At 34.7% G+C, this 13,365-nt stretch overlaps 1 protein-coding gene across 3 annotated transcripts in view; it reads right to left on the minus strand.

Moving 5' to 3' along the window:
• The window catches only part of LOC149804363 (alpha-(1,6)-fucosyltransferase-like), a 156,829-nt gene that overhangs the window by 116,249 nt on the left and 27,215 nt on the right, over nucleotides 1-13,365 (minus strand). For 2 of the 3 annotated variants that reach the window (XM_089939453.1, XM_089939425.1), the window contains exon 2: nucleotides 9,192-9,393. The gene's annotated coding sequence lies outside the window, so the exon portion shown is untranslated. The remainder of the gene's footprint in view (nucleotides 1-9,191; nucleotides 9,394-13,365) is intronic. The other variant, XM_089939435.1, reaches the window with a different exon arrangement.

Below are 13,365 nucleotides of genomic sequence, written 5' to 3' on the forward strand. Positions count from 1 at the left end.
TGATTCCCCTGAAAAGGTGCATACTTTGTTTTCTCTCTCAAATGTACCCACCTACAGTTTATATGTAACAATACGTTCTCAAACGCTTCAATACACGTGTGGTAACCATGATTCATATTTAGCTGCAAATCTTAAATTAATCAGTCAACTAAAACAAGATTAGGACTTTTATGTTCAGACCTCTGCTCTGGTACTTGAACATTTTGTACAGGATTAAGTGATAAAAACAGAACAGACAAGTGGTTTCTTTCTGTTTCTATTGTTTACAGCACTGCATCATATGTTTCTTGTATCCTGCAGACACGGAGCAAATTTTCCTTATCCAAGGAATACACAACAGGTAGCAAACTCAGGATATTCTGTGTGTAGATTGATCCCTGTGCCGTTCCAGCTGCAATTCGGAGACACCATGTTTACTAGTGTGCCACCACAGCTACACTTTATCAAAGTAATATATTTTACCCTCAAGTTGAACATTCTAGTATCTAAAAATTTCAGAAAAACACAATGGACTTTTTAAAAAAGTTTTGTGATTAACTTTAATTATGACTTGAAAAAAGGTATTTTCAGAACCTTTGTATTCCATTACACTCACTTAAAAGTACGGTTCAAATGTAAAATGCAAAGATCCAGATCTGCCATCACAAATTGTGCCAGCAGATCTTAGTCTATGCAGTTTGTTAGGGTTAATCAGTAGAACAAACAACATAGACCCTAGTGGAACATATTCAACATCAGATCAGGTCTCTGTTATCTGCAGTTGGACTAGACTTATCAGCAGTGCATTTTCCCAGCCGACAAGACATGCATAAAACTTAATTTTTGGCACCAACTTATGACTGTTAATTCTTTTCTGTGTTCAAGGAAGTACTGACTAATCTCATTTTATCTGTACCAATTCACTTCAAAACTGTCAGATTTACAGATTGAAGTATACAAAACTTCTATTATATCATTCACACAATGGATTAAATAGTGATTGAAGCAGCGCAAATGTATATAATATTGTAACCACGTAAGCCAGGATTCTGCTAAACGCCCCCCACCCACAACAAAATGCATTTGTCATTGTCATAGAATTCTCCCTCACTTCTCATCAGATCAGTGGAAAAAAAATTCTACCTAGATTTACAACAAGTAATAAATGCACCCACTTCCTCAACCCTACGATGAGGTTTTTTCTTTTCAAAACCTTCCCAGTGACAAATGCAGCACAATTACAAAAATATCTGAATGAAAATTGAATGACTAATGATGGAAATTATAAAAATATAAAATGGAACATGTTATCTTTTGAATTCTTTTTTGGGCATTCATATTTACTTATTAGTGCATGTAAAACTACTCATAATTAGGGGGAAAAATGTTTCCAGGTAGCCAACCATCCCCATTTCGTTGCTTACCCTAGCACTTTTTTCCCCCAGGGTAAATATTTTAAAAATTCATTTGTTTCTCTCAACAATTCTCATAATTGATTTGTGCATGTAAATGAGCCAAGCATCATGTCCCACCCAGTCATATTATCCTGACACCATGCCGACCAGTCCTAATACTAACCTCTCGATGCTGAGTGCCAAGCAAGGCAGCTGCTAGAACCAATTTTATAAGTCTTGGTTATGACTGAGCATGGGTTTGAACCTACAATCTTCCACATCTAAAGTGTATGCTCTAACCACTTAGGCCATTTTGGAGAAGTAACAATAACAAAGATTTTTAAGATGGATACCATGGTGGCCATGTTGGATTTCAGATTGGAACCATTTCTTTGAAGGACCAGCTAGACATGAAATAATGAGCCTTTTGATGAAAGCATAATATCTATATGACTAGCCATCAAGGAGATGTAACAAGATTTTCAAGACAGCAATTGTGGAAGTCATATTGTCAGTCAGATCGGCACTATGACCAACTAAATGTAGACATCACAAGAAGTCTTTAGGTGAAAACTCCATGCTGATGTGACAATTCATTAAGGTGCAGTGATAACAAAGATTTTCAAGATGGCCACTGTGGTGGTCATGAGTTTCCATGTATGAGCAGCACCACTATCATTCAGGATTAACTAGATATCATAAATAAATCTTCTGGTAAAAATCCCTATGGCAATATTACTTTTCATTCAGGAAGAGTAGCGATAACAAAATTTTTAGCAGGATTTTCATGCTGACAACTGTACAGAGTGGCACTGTTTTCAGTTGGGACCAACTAGACATCATAACAAGTCTTTCAGTGAAAATCCCATGTTAATATGACCATCCATTCAGTAGTGACAAAATGTTCAAGATGGCTGCTGTGGCGGTCATATTAGATATCTGATCTACACCATTTTCATTTGAAGTCCAACTAATCCAACTAGAAATCATAAGAAGTCTTCTGGAGAAAACTCGATGTCAATGGGATTTCTAATTTAAGTTCAGTAATGATAACATCTTCAAGATGGATGCTGTGGTGGTCATATTGGATGTTCCAATGGCATCATTTTCAGTTAGGACCACCACAATGTTTTCTTTTTGTATTTGATACAAGCAGGTAGGGTCCAATTCTGGGATTCAAAAACACATCAACACATCAAACAAAGGTGCGAAAATCATGTATTACTATTTCAAGCTTACCTTTATTTCTATACTAGATTCCTTCTATATTCAACATTTCTCCCCTTTATATTCAATTAGAAGGGGGAAATTACCCACCCACCCCATTTTTTTTCTTTCTTCATTTTTGGAACTGGAATCTATTACTCTTTCAGCCATTGTTTTATGGACAATTTGTTACAGGGAACTTTATTCCCATGCTTTAATACATAAGACACTTACACGGAGATAAAAATGTTCATCTTAGAGTAACAAAGGAAAATTCATACCAACCTACATTTTTTTTGTGGTGAATATAAACTGCTTAGGCCTTTAATTATGTATAAATGTAATTTTTTATTATAAAGTTAATGCTCCAACTTTTTACAAGCAATAATCCTTAAGAGTGACATTCTTTCCTATATACAGTGAAACCTTCACAAAATGTGAGATTTAACAAAAAAACTCAAGTAATTTTATAGATGACTATAATGCGACGGTAGATCTGGGTCTGTAAAGTTTGCAGTAGGAATAATCTTACAGGTTAGTACATATGGTAATTTTTACTGAGTTCATCATTTTTATTCACAGGACAGTTATTTCAATTATTAAAACTGTAAAAGAGTTTTTGCTCTGGAATTTTCAAAAATGACAGAAATTGAAACCACACTGTTTTAATTTTAATCTCTCCCTGAGTTCATGGCACTACAATAAATACATAAGGTAAACAGGAAAATCATAATGTAATAACCACATCTTCGTCCTGAGCTGTGAACCAAGTGTTGATTTTACAAATGTACACAATCTTAAGTACACATTCTAGCACAGAAATAAGCAGTCAATTTCACTCCATGGTAACAAGGTCAAAGCAAGCTAAGTTTGTGTGCAACACCATCCTCAGTTTAAATTTGTCATTGTCAAAGTCTTCCCTCACTTCACAGAAGATCAGAGAAACAAAACTGTTTTCTCAGGCTATAGTCATAGGGAATATATATATATATATATATATATATATATATATATATATATATATATATATATATATATATATATATGCATATATGCTTTAACTGTTTCCGGTTGTTCTGGTCTTGACTTCAACACAGTGATTATGATCCATGCTTTAAGAAATTTACTGCTTCTGTAGTCTAAAATGTACAAGCAGAATTTTTATATCACATTCATTCCAAATCCCCCCAATAGACATGATTGTTTCTCAGTCTATCGCAGTTCTATATGGTAGAGAAAACAACAGGCATGTGTGTTTATGTAAACTAATAAAAAGAGCTCTTTAGAATACTTAGCATAACTTTAGAAGCTGAAAATTGTATAGCTATAGGATAGCAGATTCATTGGCTTTTAATTAATTAGCAACAGTAACCGTGGTTCCCATGCTTTTCTAAAGATACATTTCCAGGGTTCGTCCAGAATGAAATTTTTTCAAGGTTCACATATGACCATTACTGAATAAAATTAAAGAACATTTTACATTGTAAAACATGTATTTTCTAAATCTAAAGATGTTTATCTTTCAAGACTCTCCAAAACATCTAAGTCAGAAAAGATGATCATGTACAAAACCACAAAATCTATCACACAAAACAAGTTTGATTATATTCATATAAATTGGCATGTAAAGTCATTTCAATGTACAGAATAAAAATTCTAACATTAATTTGCTGACCTGCATTATGTTGCCAAGTGGGAACAACATCAATAACATAAATTAGTTTTGTTTCCTTTCAAACCTTCAATTCTAAAGAATTATATATATATAGTTATGTATATTTGATTTAATTGTATCTGATTTAATATATTTCAATTTAATTGTTTGTCAGTTTTTAAAAAAATATTTTTCATTACATGATACTGTAATGTAAATTTATTCACTAGAGATGATACTTTTGCAGAAAATAGTTTGACTTTGACTGTTTGTTGTTGATCTAAATCCTGACCGTGTTTCAAAATTTGTAGCAACCACGTAAACAAATTTTATTTTTATTTTAAAATAATTGGTTGTTGTCAAGGTCATGATGGAACTACGAGTTAAAGATGTAACATTTTTTAAAATTTATTTCTTAGAGTAAAATGATTGATTTTTGGCAGGGCCACACTGGGTGGACGTGATCATTAACAAGTACCTAATTTATATAAGCTTCGAGAACATGATCATGTGACCCCCTGTTTACATTTTAGAAGAGAATATAACCTCTGTTTTGGAGAGTTATTCTCAGTTGCAGCTGGGCTTTTTCTTACACTAGAAGTTGTATGTTGTGCTGTTTGGAGTTATTTAAAAAGGATTAATTCTTTTTTCCTGGAAAATACATGTGCTCATGTGAGATTCTTAATCAAAGACAGTTCTTATTAAAAAAACATTTATTCAGCTTTCCAAAACCGGAGTGATCATTCTTGTTTCTACAAGGAACTGTAGACTTCAACACTACATATTTCAGCATATGTCATCGTCATCCAACTTGGATTCTTCGTCGGGAATTCAAACTAATTTTGTTATTAGGACTTCAAAAATTTTATTCTTGGATTATTTTTGGATTTGATTCTATAAAATCATAAGTTCATATATTTTTTAAAATAATTTTTACAGAATTTTTCCAGTGAAATTTATTGTATTTTTTCAAAGCTTGTTGTTTTCACTCTTTCTTGTGTTACTGTTTATTCGAGCCTAAAACACGTGACATAAGAATATATATATGTGTGTGTGTGTATGCACGCACACGTGTGTGTGCATCTTATAGAAAGTAAACATTTCCTATTACAGTATAGAACAAAACAATTAATGCAAATAACTAAAATCTTGCCTTGTAACGAAAAGGGTTTAACGCTAAATTTATCTGTGCCAATAAAATCCCAGACATGATTTTTCAAACAACCTAATCTCCTTAAAACAATCTGGTGAAAAATCAAATGGGTTGATTTTAATATTGACAAAAGCCCTTCAAAATTATATACTGTTGTATAAACAAGGATGGAAATTTCTGCAACATCAACTTGTCTTCTTGTAATTCATTAAACCAGCCCCCAAACCTGTATTGATACAGGGGCTCATATCGTTTTTTAATATATAATACAAGGGACAACAATTTCTCATTTCATCTCTGAGATTCAACAATTTGGACTACAAATTTGGCTTAAAATGAATTGCAGTCCATTTTCTAATCGGGTTTCCTCTGAATATTCCCACCCCATTTTTCATATTTGCACATTCAGGTTTGGGTGTGGAGTCATCGCAATTACATATAAAAAAAAATTTAATTTGCTGCCACCGTGTGTAGCAACATGTGGTAGTTGCTTACCAGTGGGCCTAACAAATTTGAACTTATGTTATATCGACTCATACCTGCATGAAATCGATAGGAAAAGGATTTCTTTTCTCAGAAATGTCAAGTATTATAAACGTTATGTCTTTAATCAGCTGACAGACTAGACAAAACTATGGCATAGATGAAACCTGACCCTGTACTCGCCATTTGCATTATTAGTCACAGAACTTCACAAATCTCAAACGACGACATCAAAAGTCCAATAGTCATGTGATATATCAACAACAAACTCCTTTTTAATGTTGGTGTACAGAAATTCAATTATATTAAATGAAAGTCAGATACCTTTTGTAAAAACCAGCGATCTGGCCAGTCTGATTTATCAAGTAGAAAGCATACATCAATGTGGTAGTCACATGATACAACAAAACTCCATAAGTTGTTCTCGAAATACATAAATATGGAAAATTTTATGTTCTTTCGTTTTTGTATATTTTTTACAACCAGCATACAACTTTCATTTGATTTTTTAAAAATTCTTTTCACTACAAGATTTGAAAATATGGGTTGTTAGATTTGTGTACTCGTGTGACTAGCAATGCAAATCGCAAGTACCAGGTAACATTTCATCAACACAGCAGTTTTATCTTGTCTTTCAGCAGATTAAAAGCAGAACGATTTCAATACTCACAATTTCTGAGAAAATAAGTAATTTTCATATCGATTTCATGCATGTATCACTCAATCTAACAACATTTAAGTTTGCTTGGCCTTCGGTAAGTGGCTACACTTTGACACGACCATGCTAGCCTCTTGTGATGCTAGACGGGTTTTCATAGAAAGTCTCTTTATCAAAAGCACTCAAGATAGTTCAAGAAATATAACATCAGGGAGTGTTTTGTGAAGCCTACTAGCTTGATTCATAAGATTAGGAGGGCAGCAATGGTTATCAGTGGGAAATTTTGGATCTGAATTTGGTTTAGCGTAAGGTAACAATTAAATAGGTAGCATAAAAGTTAACTTTGTGTGCCTGCTTGTTCCCCATGTAGCATACTCATCACAACATCAGGTACGATATGTGCCAAGATTTACTAATTTTACTATACATAATAAAAGCCCTCACCCCACCAAACCCCATCCTTTCATAAAAATGAAGAATGTTCTGCCAATACATCAGCATATCTAATTCCTTAAAAATCAGCATAATTTTTCTTTTATAGACTTCCCGGTGATTGACGCAGGACATGTACAAAATATCTTGCTTAATGAATATTGGATGACTAACGATGGAAATAATAAAAAGAACTGAGACAGAATAAGTTATATATTAAATTTTTTTGTGCTTTTCATAATTACCTATCATTATAAGTAAAGCTGCTCATATTCACCTACCAGTGTATGAAGATGTTCATAAAACCACCTATCAGTGTAAGTAAAGCCACTCGCAATTACCTATCTGTGTGTGTGTGTGCAATTTGGATTTTTAACATAGCTTTAACAATTTGTTCAGTCACACTGCTACGATATCTGCAGTGTGGCAGTTTAATAAACTTTATAATGATGTCTAGCACTGGGGCATCATGCAGCAGACATGTAGCATCATGTCCCACCCAGTCACATTATCCTGACATCAGGCCGACCAGTCCTGACACTAACCTATTAATGCTGAGCGCCAGCTGTTAGCACCATTTTTTGAAGTCTTTGGTATGACTCAGCCGGGGATCGAACCCATGATTTCATGCATCTGAGGCGGACGCTCGTCATATCACTACAATGTCTGCAGTGTGGCAGTTTATAGCGATGGCTAGCACTGGGGCATCATGCCACAGACATGTAGCATGATGTCCCACCGAGTCACATTATCATGACACCAGGATGACCAGTCCTAACACTAACCTCTTAATGCTGAGCGCCAAGCGAGCCAGCTGTTAGTACCATTTTGGTATGACTCGGCCGGGGATTGAACCCACGACCTCCCGCATCCGAGGCAGATACTCTAACCACTAGGCGACCAGAACGGTATCTGTGTCTGTAAAGATGTTCATAATTATCTATCAAATCCACTCCCTATTCACACTCATATCTATTCACGCTCCCAAAAATGGTATAAGAAATGGTATAAGTAAACTATTTCCTTAAGGGCTAATTAATTCAAAATTACACTGTAACTATTTAACTGTATTTTATGTACTTTACTCCAATTTAAAGATCTACAAACTTTGCAACAAATAATCACAAATCTAAGTGGCTTGCTATAAAAGGAAATTTGCTATCTGTGATTTATTGTAAATCTACAAAACACATTTCACGCCAATAATAGGGTTCTTTGTTTAAATTGATTGCCAGCCTTAACTGCTGGAGGTAAAATCACCTGGGCTATTTAACACCATATTTAACAGGGACTGCTGCTACTAAATTTAACATTAAATGCCTATGTAACCCTTTATTATAACCAAACAAAAATTAATTGTATCGAGAGAATTATATACAAAAGTAAATTCTCATCTGAAACATAAAAAACTACCATATCACCCAAAATAATTAAATGTAGCACTATAATGCTATTTTGAAACTGAATGTTATACTAGTAGTATTGTAAATTCTATTGTGTGCCTTATTCAATTGGGCAAGGGTGCTGCTCCCAGGGTCACTAAAGCCAGCATCTACTGAGTTATTTTAGCCTGCAAATGGAATTTTCTGCCTAGTGCAGTATCTGTCAACCAGTGCATAAAAGACATTCCAGTGGCCTATGGTTAAACCAAATCAGCCTAAATGGTGTCATACAAACATTCATCTTAGTTTTAAAGAAATAGTGGTGTAATTATTATACAGAGCTATCTCCTCAATCCAAGAATTGATTTTCAAGTCTTCGGGTCCACAGAAGTCTCTGATACACTCTGTTTGACTGAACGATGTATTGTAAAAGAAGATTGAATTGATAGATCACCAGTGCAGAAATATATTTATTGTGGCAAAAACTTTCATTTATTTACAACAAATGTTTAGTATATACTTAAAATTTCACAAAAATTGGATAATGAACTTTGAAGCTATACCAGAGATTTATTCTACTCATAATTGTGGATATATGACCAATCAGATGCTACAAATTTAAGTTGAGTCTGTGCATAAGTGTCAAAATTATTTGTAATCTCATGCCCAGGTCAGATGCTATGAGAGTTACCCTGCAACGATCTGTGTAAAAAGATACCATGTAACAAGAAAATAGCACAACAAAAAATAGTCAATCTTGACCTTACAGATTTCAGTTGGAATCTCACATCCAGGTCTGTGGGCATATAGATCAAAGCAAAACTTGTAAGGTAAAATTGAATAAACTTACCTGTCCTACATACGGAAGGAAGACTGTAACTGCACTGTTTCAAGATTTGTGTCACTCACAGGTGAGACAGGTGAAAGAGGGCTATTCTCTACTCATTCAGCAAATTAAATGCCCCAAGTCTGCTCCAAACTGAGTCAGTGTATCTGAAAGGTCAGTCAGTTGAAGCTTGCCCACATCAGATCTGTCTCAAATTGCTGACATGCTAAGAAAAAGATAAAGTACAAACTGTCAACTGTTCAGTCTTTAAGCCTTACATCTTAAAATACCTTGGTAATGCTTCTAGACACTTTAAATGAACACAAACTGTCTTTTCCATGAAGAAATATAACTGAAACATTCTCATTAAAAAGCATGGTTCTGCTAGTGACTAACAGCTTCTCATTGCATGAAAGACCATGGAGACTTTACATTCAGTAAATAATGGTGAGTTACTTTGCTTAAATACCTGTCAATATTGGACTTGCTATTACAAGTTAAATTTATTTTGATGTAATACAACAGTGACAATAACCAGGATCTCAAGAGCTTTTTACCAATGCACACTGTATTCCAATCAGGGTCTCAAAAGAGCATTGTACCATTACACATGGTACTCCTATCAGGATCTCAAAAGAGCTTTGTACCATTGCACACTATTCCAATCAGGATCTCAAAAGAGCTTTGTACCATTACACATGGGGGCGCTCACCAGTTATTATGTACTTTTGAGAGAGTGACGTATGTAAGGTGAAGTTGTTTGCATCATAAACACGCACAATGGAGAGAATGTTGGCATACCTCAATGCTACATTAATTTAATGTGGATGATATTTCTTTGGATATTGTACTTTTGGAAATTGTACATGATCTAAGCAAACTGCTAACTAAAATGGCTGCTCCTTTGTGCTAAAAAAAAATCAGCCTGAATTAGTCTAAAGTACACTATCCATAGCAGCTATTAAAATAGGGAAAATGAATTTTGCCAGAATAAATACCAGCTTCTGAAAGTGCAATGAATGAATTACCAAATATATAAAATGTGAAAAAAGTTATCTGCTCTTTTTTTATACAATTTACGTCTGAAGCTCAGGAAGTGAAAATGACCAAGTGTAGCTAGAATTTTGTTTGAAACGTGCACATCTGGAGTAAGGCCAAGCTGTATACTCTTTAACCCATATTACATCCATCAATCATACACCAAAATAAAGGGAATTAACCTTAGATATACAAGGTCTTTTCCTATCAGGATCTCAAAAGAGCTTTGTACCATTGCACACTGTATTTCAATCAGGATCTCAAAAGAGCTTTGTACCATTACATGCTGAATTCCAATCAGGACCTCAAAAGAGCTTTGTACCATTGCATACAGTATTCCAATCAGGATTTCAAAAGATCTTTGTACCATTACACATGGTATTCCTATCAGGATCTCAAAAGAGCTTTGCACCATTGCATAGGGGGGGCTCACCAGTTATTATGTACTTTTGAGAGAGTGACATATGTAAGGTGAAGTTGTTTGCATTTAAAACATGCACAATGGAGAGAATGTTGGCATACCTCTATGCTACATTAATGTGATGTGGACGATATTTCTTTGGATATTGTACTTTTGGAAACTGTATGATTTAAACACACTGCTGACTAAAATGATTGCTCCCTTGTGCTAAAAAATCTGCCTGAATTAGTCTAAAGTACACTATCCATAGTAGCTACTAAAATAGGGAAAATGAATTTTGCCAGACTAGACAATACCACTTACCAGCTTCTGAAAGTGCAATGAATGAATTACCAAATATATAAAATGTAAAAAAAGTTATCGGCTGTTTTTTTATACAATTTACCTCCGAAGTTCAGGAAGTGAAAATGACCAAGTGGAGCTAGCACTTTTTTGAAATGTGCACATCTGGAGTAAGGCCAAGCTGTCTACTCTATAACCCATATTACACCCATCAATCATACACCAAAATAAAGGGAATTAAAGGTTCTTTGAATTATAAAGATATACAAGGTCTTTTTTAAAGAGCCAGTATAACCAGTGAGGAAAGCCAGGGAAATTCTTTTTCTTTAAAACCCTAACCTTATGCAAAATATGAAACTGTAGAGTGCCACCATACTGTATTCCAAACAGGATCTCAAAAAAGCTTTGTACCATTGCACATTGTATTTCAATCAGGATCTCAAAAGAGCTTTCTTTGTACCATTACATGTTGAATTCCAATCAGGATCTCAAAAGAGCTTTGTACCATTGCACACTGTATTCCAATCAGGATCTCAAAAGATCTTTGTACCATTAAACATGGTATTCCTATCAGGATCTTAAAAGATCTTTGTACCATTACACATTGAATTCCAATGAGGATCTCAAAAGAGCTTTGCACCATTGCATACTGTATTCCAATCAGGATCTAAAACAGAGCTTTGTACCATTACACATGGTATTCCAAGGTCTTGTTTTAAATGCGTCTTTGAAGACTTTTTGGGGGCCAGGCTATGGCTGACTAACTTCAGTGTAACTGCACAGTGTGAAACTTATATTTACATACTATATTTTAATGGACTTCAGGTTACATCACCAGATTCATCAAAACTGTGTAATCACTACATCTGATATTTCTGCATACCTTCATGTATGAGTACATCATAAATTGTCTGATATTTATCTCAAGCTTTTGGCATTGAACATCATAATATATGTTTTTGTCTGTCTGTATGTTTAATTAAATGTTTATATGGCCCTGAGTATAAAAGCAGTTGTGAAAATGAGATATTTACTCATAAACATGAATCATTTTTCCAAAAGGAGACTGTTTGGGGTAGTCAGCAAGAAACTACTGGTAGACATCTTCGCTAGTCGAGGTTCAAATATGTTAATCTATCTACCCTTTGGCAGATTGATCACATATTTCAGTGCTTTGTAATAGTGACATCTATTGGATTTTAAGAGTTGCCTCCCATAGTATGTGATACCAACTAACTAATAGAATGTAACAATGGTGCAACGTACATTGGCCAGAAATGATGGATACGTTGTAAGTTTAACATCGAAAAGCTGACTATGTACCAGAGAAGCCAGTACAGGTATATTTAGGGAAAGTGTTTATTTGTATTAAAAACATGGACCAGCAGTGGAAAATTGCTTATTTATAACTTAACAACTAAGCCATCATCTACAGCAGCAGTTTCCAACCTCAGGTGCAACCCAAATCAGAGTCATGAGGGTCCCCAGCAGGGCTGCAGAGGGTCATCAGAAGAAATCATATCGTAAACCTTAGGGTCGGAGGTCCTGCTGTTGGCCTATTTAGAGTCACAGCAAAACAAAAGGTTGGTAATCACTGATCTAAAAGGAAATATAACTGCAACTTACTATTATCATGTATATTTAATTTGTATTACTTGTGGGGTTTTTTTCTCCATGATTAAGTTATGTATAAATGTATTCTAACTATGTCCAAAATCAAGTTCATGTTGTACTTGACCAGTCTCTTGCATTTTGGTAAAAAATAATTAATACAGGTAGCTAATATTTTCTCTCTGAGTTTGGGTTAAACATTAGGATCATTATCAATAAAAGTAAACATATCTACTTGGGTCTGGGTCTAGGAAATTGGTATTCCACATGGAATGACCTAATGTACCAAATGTTTACCACATTCTTCAATTTAATTTTAGCAGATTTTATCTGTTTAGGTGGAAACTTTGGAAGAAGCTGTATGTACAGCTGATGATTATTCCTTGATTCAGAAGGTTTCTTTTGACAGTTGTTGTTGTTGTAGGGTTTAACGCCATTTTTCAGCACACGATAGGCTATATATGGCGGTCAGTAATAATGGTGGAGGAAGAACCCTGGAAATCCCCGGAAAGAACCACCGACCCTTGAGAAGCTACTGGCAAGCTTTCTCACATACCCACATTGACCGAATCCGAGACTCGAACCCACGCAGACAGAGGAGAGATGGTAGTGACCTGTAACGGAGAGCGCTTTAGAACACTCGCCCACTCAGGGCCCTACTCTTTTGTCAGTAAATCTTGCACTCAGCAAATGCTCGTATTTCTAAAGGTCATGGTGATAGTCTTGAATTGAAAGCAATACATCTGTTGGGTCAAACAGACCCCAGTCTGATTTTATTATGAAGAATTATGGTTGCATTAATAAAATTGGAAACATGTCACCAAATTTGACTTTTTGAAAAGGATT

The sequence above is a fragment of the Sinohyriopsis cumingii genome, chromosome 2, assembly GCF_028554795.1.
Source record: "Sinohyriopsis cumingii isolate HCF-2022 chromosome 2, ASM2855479v2, whole genome shotgun sequence".
Lineage (NCBI taxonomy): Eukaryota > Metazoa > Mollusca > Bivalvia > Unionida > Unionidae > Sinohyriopsis > Sinohyriopsis cumingii.